This window comes from Taudactylus pleione, unplaced genomic scaffold (assembly GCF_031769625.1).
Source record: "Taudactylus pleione unplaced genomic scaffold, aTauple2 ptg000763l, whole genome shotgun sequence".
Classification (NCBI taxonomy): Eukaryota; Metazoa; Chordata; class Amphibia; order Anura; family Myobatrachidae; genus Taudactylus; species Taudactylus pleione.
Genome location: NW_028285165.1, coordinates 1,110,878 through 1,120,080, shown reverse-complemented (window position 1 = coordinate 1,120,080; position 9,203 = coordinate 1,110,878).

Below are 9,203 nucleotides of genomic sequence, written 5' to 3'. Positions count from 1 at the left end.
CATCTATTTCAGTTAATCGTGCTGTCGTTCGAGGACCTACCCATGGAGAGTGCATGGCACCTGAGTCCAACAATGCCCTGCCTTGCTTGAGTGCATTTGGAGAAAGTATCCTGAGGCCTCTGCAGTCCCCCAAGCTAACCATTATCCACTCGGCTTCCGTGACATCCTCTTGTCTGACCATCCCAAATGAAGGTCTTCAGCCTGCACGCTTGTTTCCATGCCTCGGTGCTAAGAAGAACTAAGAGGCAGCAGTCTTATACAGGCATGCTATAGTGTCAAATAGGTTAGATGGCTTATGTTGTAAAGCAATTTGTGATATGTTTAATCTTAATTTGTTTAATCTTTGCCCTTTATTTTTTACCTATACAAATGTATTCTGGAATACATTTGTATAGGTAAAAAATAAAGGGCAAAGATTAAACAAATTAAGATTAAACATATCACAAATTGCTTTACATGTATTCCAGAATACACTGCTTCCTTTGAAAACCCACCATGTGAAAGTCACACTCAGGACTTTTGAAGAATCTCATGGCAGGCAATGTTGCGTTTGGTGAATGTATGTTTAAGCCTATGCAGTCGGAAAATCCACTTTACTAACTTTGATTCCATAAGTATTTCTTGCTACACCAATCAAATAAGAGCTTGCACCCTGCTTCTATGTTTCCTGGCTCGACGCTGATAGGATGTAAGTCGCTGCAGAATAATGTTGGGGAGCTGAAGTCAAATAGAGGCATGGAGCTGTTCTTTTTTAGTAAATGTCCAATTTTAAACTCTAATTTGATGTATGTGTTTTATTGTTTCTTATGGTGGAGTTTTGCCTGATGTCCTATGGCATTTTTTTCCTTTTTGCTTGCTGTTTTCCTGGCCATCGCCCTTTGGACAAAGAAAGTCATTGGATTACTTGAATTTTAAATTTGCCTTTTCAAGTATTGCCAGTAAGTATCCTCATTCTTGTGTAGTACCGTAAAAATATCTATGCCACATCGCTTCTATGATGAATTCTCCTCTCAGTATGTAAATGAGGACCTTCAATATTTGTATGCACCATTTGTTTTTGGGCTAAATTGAAGGAGTTGTCAATAAATCTTATTATGGTATTTTACACTATCATTACAGTGTTAATAATTTTTTTGTTTATTTTTTTTATTTTTTAAACTCAGAATGGAACGAATACTTTGTGAACATATTGACCATCAAATTACTACTTTCAAAATCAAATCCATTTCATGTGTCATCCTCAAGGAAGAGACACTGCCTGGTTGTGACCCTTGGAAAATAGGATTTCTTAGATGCAACTAAAGGTATTTTTGAAACATTTTTTTTGCAAATCTTATGTGTTAACATAGTGCACGTGCCAAGATAGCTGTCATTGGGGTTTTTTTTTTGGAGAAATGTTAATCTATTTTTTTTTTTTTTAAAAACAAATATAATAATTTTTATGTGAAGTAAATAGTCGTCACCGTTGGTAGTAGTGGCGTTCTTATTTTCCAAATAATAATAGATTTCTCAAGGCACAACATGTATGGCTGATATTAGCAGCAAACATGGATAATTGTGTCTGTACATTGTACTAAATATCGAAGTAGTATGTACATATGATCTAAGTAATGTCCATTTTGGCCACTGTAGTTTGCAGCTTTTGAACGTAATGGTACCCACTGTAGACATTGGATATTTCCATTTTTATCACACCAACGTAGGTTTATCCCGAAATTTGTGTTCTAAGGTTTTTTTCCATCTTAAGTTCTTGGCCGTCTTCATGTGCAGAAAGCTGTAATTTTTGACATCCAACAAAGTATGTCAGGTTTTATTTTATAATAAAGTTTAGCTGCATAAACAGGTTATTAATTTAATTGTGGGGATGTTTCTATTTGTTTGTAAATTTTTTAAACCTATGAAATAAATGGCATTGATATCGTATTTTTATCAAAATAAACAATGTGGTATATGTTTTCATCTACTTAAGATATGTAACTTACTTGATGTTGCTTACATATTATATTGTTTACTACATTTATAGTAATTTCAATATACATAGCTGAAGTTGAATGAATGCTTTTAAAATTGTTGCCTATTCACCATGCCAACGATGTAGAATTAAAAAAAAAAATTTTTTTTTTCCTAGACCATCTTAAACAACTGTATTGAAGAATTGGATGAAGTCCCATCTGTACTGGTGTTATTTTAAAAAGTATAAAAATCTTTTTCTCTTCAATAAAGTTAACTTTTTTTTTGTAATTTACATACGAAACTACAAGTTGAGCTCAATTTCCACTGTGTGTAACTTTGTGAAAATAAAGTTTCAAGTTTTTTTAGGAAAATTTTGTTTGTGTTTTATTATATGAAAAAACATATGTAGGGTTGCCATTTATCATTTATTGTATGTATCTATTACTTAAATGTCAAATAACTGCTATAAAGGAATGTTTTAGCATTTATCTACGTGTTTTTCTCAATTATGTTTTGCAGTGGAATTTGCCAACAATGTTTAAAGGCAGCAGTAGCGGGTGCCACTCCAATGAACACAAACACAGACACACCGTGAGTCTAGACTAGACTCACGGTGTATCCATGTGGTTTTTCATTAACCATTTGAGTCAGTGGTCAAAGTGGGAATTATGAAGTGGGGGTATGGAGGTAGTCTACATGTGTGCCAGGAAGGCATACGCCAAAAATTAGTATGGGTGTTTTGTGGAGAGTGGCTACTCAAAATGAGGGTGTCAGCATCCATCTCTTACCCTTTGCACCCATAGGAAATAAAACAACCACAAATAAAACACAAACAGGGTGAATTCAATTGTTCAGGGTGGCATCTATGCTAATGGTTGTCCGATGGAGCAATTCAATTGCTGCTCTGTCGGCTCCCATTAGCTCTCGAAGACACATTTGTTCTCGCAGTATCCTGACATAGCGAGAAGAAAAGTTTGTGGTTTGTTTGGCAAAACGGTAGTTTGGGTGTTGAAAAAATTACTTTAGAGAAGTTTAGTCGTGCATATTTTGCTTCTGTGTGCTTCAAAAATAATGGGTTACCAAAATTTTAAATTGCTCTCTTGGTTGCCTGGTACTTTACGCACCCAGAAGAAGTGAATTTCCCCCTACAGACTTTCCATAAAAGAAATGTACACATTGGCACTGATAGGAAAATATAAAAAATACATACGCCACCACTGATGGGTAGGAAAATGTAGTGGGGTAGACAGAGGTAATAAGGCACACAGGAGTAATGGGATACACAGGGGTGGCGAGGGACTCAGAGGAGGCCTGGGACATGGGTGTCAGGGTACACAAGGGATGGTAGGGTACACTCTACTCAAGTGTGGATTGTGGTGTTAGCCAGCAGTTAATTTGATACAGACCTATGGAGGAGACTGTGTGAGCTAAAGAGGAGACTGTCTGACTATGATTGAGGCCTGTAATGGTGTGGAGTGGAGAGGTATCCATCCGGAAGATTGTCCAGGACTTGGAGGGAAGCAGGGAGCAGTGCAGGTGACAGTGGGTGGCAGCAAATACTATACTTAGAGGCCGCTGCATCAGGAATAACTCCAGGGCTCATCCATCTGCACCAACAGTCTAAACGGGCGGCACTCTGGAGGGATTTGCAGAGTGGTTGAGTGAGGCACACCCGTCCGGCAGGGGAAGATGCGCAAACAGGCGGACCACGGAACAGTGCAGGATACACACACACAAAGGCCAAGAAGCAGTATGCTACAGGCCCCGCAACATGGTAAGAGTTATTGAAAAACGGCAAAGGTAGCCGTATCCAGACTGTGCCGCAGCGGCCACTAACAGATGCTGTCAGGGTGGCGGGGGAGGGCCGGCACAGCAGGGCTCCGAAACATGCCTGAGTGAAACTGAGTCTGTCACTCTGCACTCAAGGCACGCCTCGGCACTCAGCTGTGCAATACTGACATTTGAAAATAAAAAAACTAGTGTTGGAAGTGGCGGTATGTTATTCTGTTGCATACCGGCACACTTCAGGCACTGATTTGAGTGGCACCCGCTCTTGCTGCTTGTCTGTTTTTTGTATAATGGGAAGGAAGCTGCAATTACTAATATATAGGTGTTAGTGCCAAGTATTTACACTAATATATATATATATACATACATACATATATACACACACAGACACTATCTAACAGCTCTGTAAGAAAAGTAATTTTTGTTAAGGCCTATTAGGAAATGATAGGTTTTTAAAGAAAAATAAAAAAAAAAAAACCTTGGCATATTTGCTTTTAACACGTGATATATATCTGTATATATATATATATATATATATATATATATATATACACACACATAAATACATATATATATATATATATATATATATATATCTATCACAGGGTAATAGCAAGTATGCTCAGGATATTGTCAACATTATTTTTAACTCAAAATGTACACTTTCCCAAAATTCTTCTTAAAAATTTGGGTTTATTACAAAACTGTTAGTGGGTGTGTGTATATGTATATATATATATATATATATATATATATATATATATAGCAAATGAACGAGGCGGTACTAGAGGACTTTATCCATGTTTAATCGTAACCGATTACGATTAAACATGGATAAAGTCCTCTAGTGCCGCCTCGTTCATTTGCTATTAGTTGTTTAGTAAGGAGGGCACAGAGGCAAGCTGTTGATGGGAATGAGGAGTGCCGAGCCAATGCCAATATATATATATATATATATATATAAATAAACACACGTTAAAAGCAAGTACGGTCAGGCTTTTTTTTTTAAAAAAATTCTATCAATTTTTTTTTCCTAATAGGCCTCAAAAAATATTAAGTTTCTTACAAAGCTGTGTGTGTGTGTATATATATTATACACACACACACATACACATTAGCACCATGTACACTCTGGTTATTACGAAATGTCACGTTATTTAATATAGTTAACGGACTGAAAAACCAACATTTAATAATGATTTCATTTTGCAATGGGATCAGGGCATCCAGTACCGCCCATGTTCTCATTGCCAAATGTGATCATACAGGCTGAATGTACTATCCAGCACATTCAGGGATGTGTCCGGAGTGCATGCGGGACTGCTGCGCATGCGCAGTCCTGCGGGCTGCACATGAGCGGCCCCCATTGCCGACATAAGGATCTAGGAGATCCCTCCACCGGCTGAAATGCGGTAGGTACCCATAGACTGCAGTGGCTAATGCTATCTTCAGATGCGTTAGATGCTGGGGACAATATTGGGAATGCTTTGCATTCCCAATATTGATACATTTTCCAGCATCGCATCCCCCATAGAAACCTATGGGGGAAGCGGCTGCGGACAGCAATGGAGGGATCACAGTAGGTTTCGGAGATACCTGCTGCGGTCCCTCTTTCATACATGTGGGGGGATACTTAAAATTTGAAGTAAACACTGGAAAACAGGTGCATTCGGGGACACTACATTAAAAAAATGTTGATAAGTGGGCCCCTATGTCTTGTCTACCACAAGTAAAGCACCTTAATACAACACTGTAGTTTGTGGCTGATTTTGCATAAATCCCTTTAAGATTTGGAGGCACACAAGCCTCATACAAATGACCCATGTGTGCCTCAAAACAAAATAAAAACTTGCAAAATCAACCACAGAGTACAGTAACCTAATGTAATATCTCAATACTTACAAAACACCCATAAATTACTTCTAAAAATCTATTGGAATAAAATTAAACTGAAACAATAATGAAAAAAAAGAAGATTTTTATTTTTAAAAAGATTGTTAATTGAGCAATATGAAAATATGTTTAGAGACGTTTAAAGATCAGATTTATTAATTTTATTTCTAAACACTTTCTTGAAGATGTTTTCTTTCTTGGGGGTCTGTTTTTTTTCTGTACAGCAAGTAATCTCTAAAAAAAACAAAAAAAACCCTCAAATATTAGATCAGAAGATTAACTTTTAAAACATCATTTTACAAATAAACATCTGGATGAAAGACTAAAATATAATGAATATGTACATTAATACTCACCAATGTATAAATTTCTAAATGTGTGTTATCATGAGGTTCTCGCCAAATAACGTACTTGAAAGACGGTTCACATAATATGGCTCCCAGGGGAAAAAAATAGACAAAACAAAGAAAAAAAACTTAAATGATTTGTTTACAAAAATACACACAAACATTATTAACATACAATTATAGGATAAAAAAATAAATTTAAAAAAAATAAAAAAGTGGGCTCAGAAAGCAAGTATATGACCATATTGAAAATAAGTCAATATTTTGGGAGCTGTCATCATTTACCCACTTCACATACAATCCCATGTATGTATTCGAAATGCCCCAAACTCCCATTACATCCTGTTTTGAGGGGGGGTATGGAAGGAAATTACATGTTAATTAAAATAATTACACATTAAAAAAAAAGATTGATACAACCTGATATTTGTTAGGAAATTTAATATCTTCAAGAGGGTCCTTCATCCTCCTCTTCTGCTCTTCTGACAATAGCTCCTGGTGGGTCTGGCATTGGTGGATGACGTGGTCGTGATGGCCGTGCCAGTGCTACCCGTTGGTAGGGATATGCTGGTGGATGAAACTGCTGGGCCTCCTGACCATGCCATGGCTGTTGCGTTGAATGGGCATAGGCTCGTGGAGATCCATGAAACGTTGTTGTCCTGTGTGTTCCAAGGTACATCATCATGTTCTGTGTGATTTGCTGAAGAGATGTGGCGATGAGGCTGTTGCTGGTGGTGATGTCTCTCTGTGATGTGGCTTGGCATTCGGCGTTTTCAGCCATCCTATTGAGTGCGGTGGTCATGACAGACAGCTGATGTTCAATTCCGCGAAATCGCTCCAGGCTTTCCAGATGTTCCTGTCTTCGCTGTCTTTGATCCTCTTGATATGCTTCCGAAAGTCTTTGAATGCTTGCATCCATTTGTTCCAGTCTTCGGCCCACGACGTCCCTGAAGCAGTTCTGGCGATCTTCCATATCTTGAGCCAGTTCAACAATCTTGTCCACTTGTGCGGGTGGAAGGGTCTGTTGAACCTCAGCCACTACTTGAAATTGTTGAACTAGGAATAAAAAATAAGATAGAAAAATTGTTAGAAAAATTCAGAAAAAAAACATTACAACAACAATAAAAAGAAAAAGAAAACATAATTATCACCTGTTGTTATAAAACAATACAATATGCAAACGGTCACTGTAAGTGAAGGTGGATCAATGGTTGATATGCCTATGGCCATGAGCCCTGTACGGTAACATGTCGGTTACATCCCAGAACATTAGCGGCCAGCTTGTCCATAGTCACGTTTATCACTATCAAAATGATTTTGCAAAAAAAAAACCCTTGTGGTAGGGAATTGTCGCCCGCAACACCGAGTGAACTTCCTGTTGTAATAGAGCTGGGACTTCACTACTGACATCTCTGGTGATGTCAGTAGGGACACCCAAAAAACAGGACTTTCTTAAGAAAAGTCTAAATTACACCAGCCACCCCCCTAGATGACCTAAAAGCAGGTGGTGAACACTCAAAGGCAAACATGCCCCCCATCTTGCAGTTAGTCCCACTGAAAGTTTTAAAACCATTAGCTAAACTGCTTCCACACACAATCAGGAGGCTAGACATGCTCAGTGACCATCTTTGGAACCGCTTGAGAGTGCTATGCGGTCGCAAGCAGGTGACAATAAGGTCCATCCTGTGCAATTTTTTAAGGCAATTTTAACTTAATCAAAAAAATAAAAAACCAATGACCCTGACATAGGAATTTTGTGTGCTTGATTTGTAACCCAAAAAAAACTACAGTCTTGAATTTTTAACATCCATATTAAAATAATAAAAACAAAAAGAAAAAACTCATTTACATTTCAAGATATGTTTGGAACTTACCAACTGCTGTAGGTCTCAAAGGCGTAATTTGTTCAACATCCACATCCTCTTCATCCTGTGATTCCAGAAGATCCGGTCTGAAGTATGCTCCAATATTTGATGCTAGTCCTCCACTTGTTGATTGTCCAACATTTTCTATAGAAAAGAGTTTGCACTTACTTTTTTTAAACACAATTATTTAGAAGATAGATTCAAATTAATTGTATGCACAATGATTTAAAAAAAAACATGTAAAAAAAAAAAAAAACAGCTACTAGTTGTAAAATTGACAAAACTTTACAATTACATACATTTTACCCAAAAAACATCTTACCTAACGGTTCCGAGGAGTCTTGCACACCTATGCCAAATCTTCTTGTTGTTCACGATCTTCCAGGGTATCTTCCAATCCAGGTCCTTTTGTATTTTCTTCAATAGTCGACTCTTCTAATTTTATCAAGGGTTACAATTAAACATAACTTGGGGTTGTAAGGGTATATAATAAAATACAGATAAACATTCAACACAAATCAGTATTAATAATATGATTTACGATTAACTTTGCAGGATCCTCCAGGGAGACCTTAAACCTTGAGCAGATCACACATTTTATTTATTAATTATACATTTGCTCATGCATACAAAAAATAAAGACTAAAAAAAAAACTTTTAATTTATAAAACTAAACAAACTACTCACTATTAGTAAGCAATCAACTTCTTTTTTGATAATGTTAAAATGTTACCCTCAATCCTTGTGACACTTTGGGGTCTTTGCTGCACAGATTGTGTGATGCTGACGTCTGTTCTTTCTTCTTCTGGACCTCTGATCCTGGTGGTCTTGTCTGCTGCAGTGCGAGGAGTCTTCTTTGATGGTTTTTGAGCTGTAGTTTAGTGTAAAAATTTACATTATACACCAAAACATTTTCATTTGAGAAAAAAAAAAAAAACACCATTAAACATTAGTTTTTTCAACTGTGGTCCCTCTGGGCACATCTGGAGCAATCATACTTGTCCTCCGAACTGTGGTTCCTGCTCCTGTGTCTTCTGTTCTACCTCCAGCGTTCTCTTGTCTTCTTTGAGGTCTTGTCTCAATTTTTTTGGGAGTTTAAATAATCTTGAAAATACTATAAATGTATACTGTAGTTTATTAAAAATATTAACAGAAAAATTACCGTCCACACGAGGAGTAACGCAGTCACGGCTATCTATTAAGCCTCCAACTCCAGAAACCATTATCGGATTCATCTGTTTCTGGATCTCTTCCTCCCATGGCAGCCAATGCATGGTGAGTTCTGGTCCACCGCCGGTTTCTCTCTGGTGCTGTCTCTGCTTCTTCATCTTCTCCTTTGTTTGGCATTTGCAGTCTC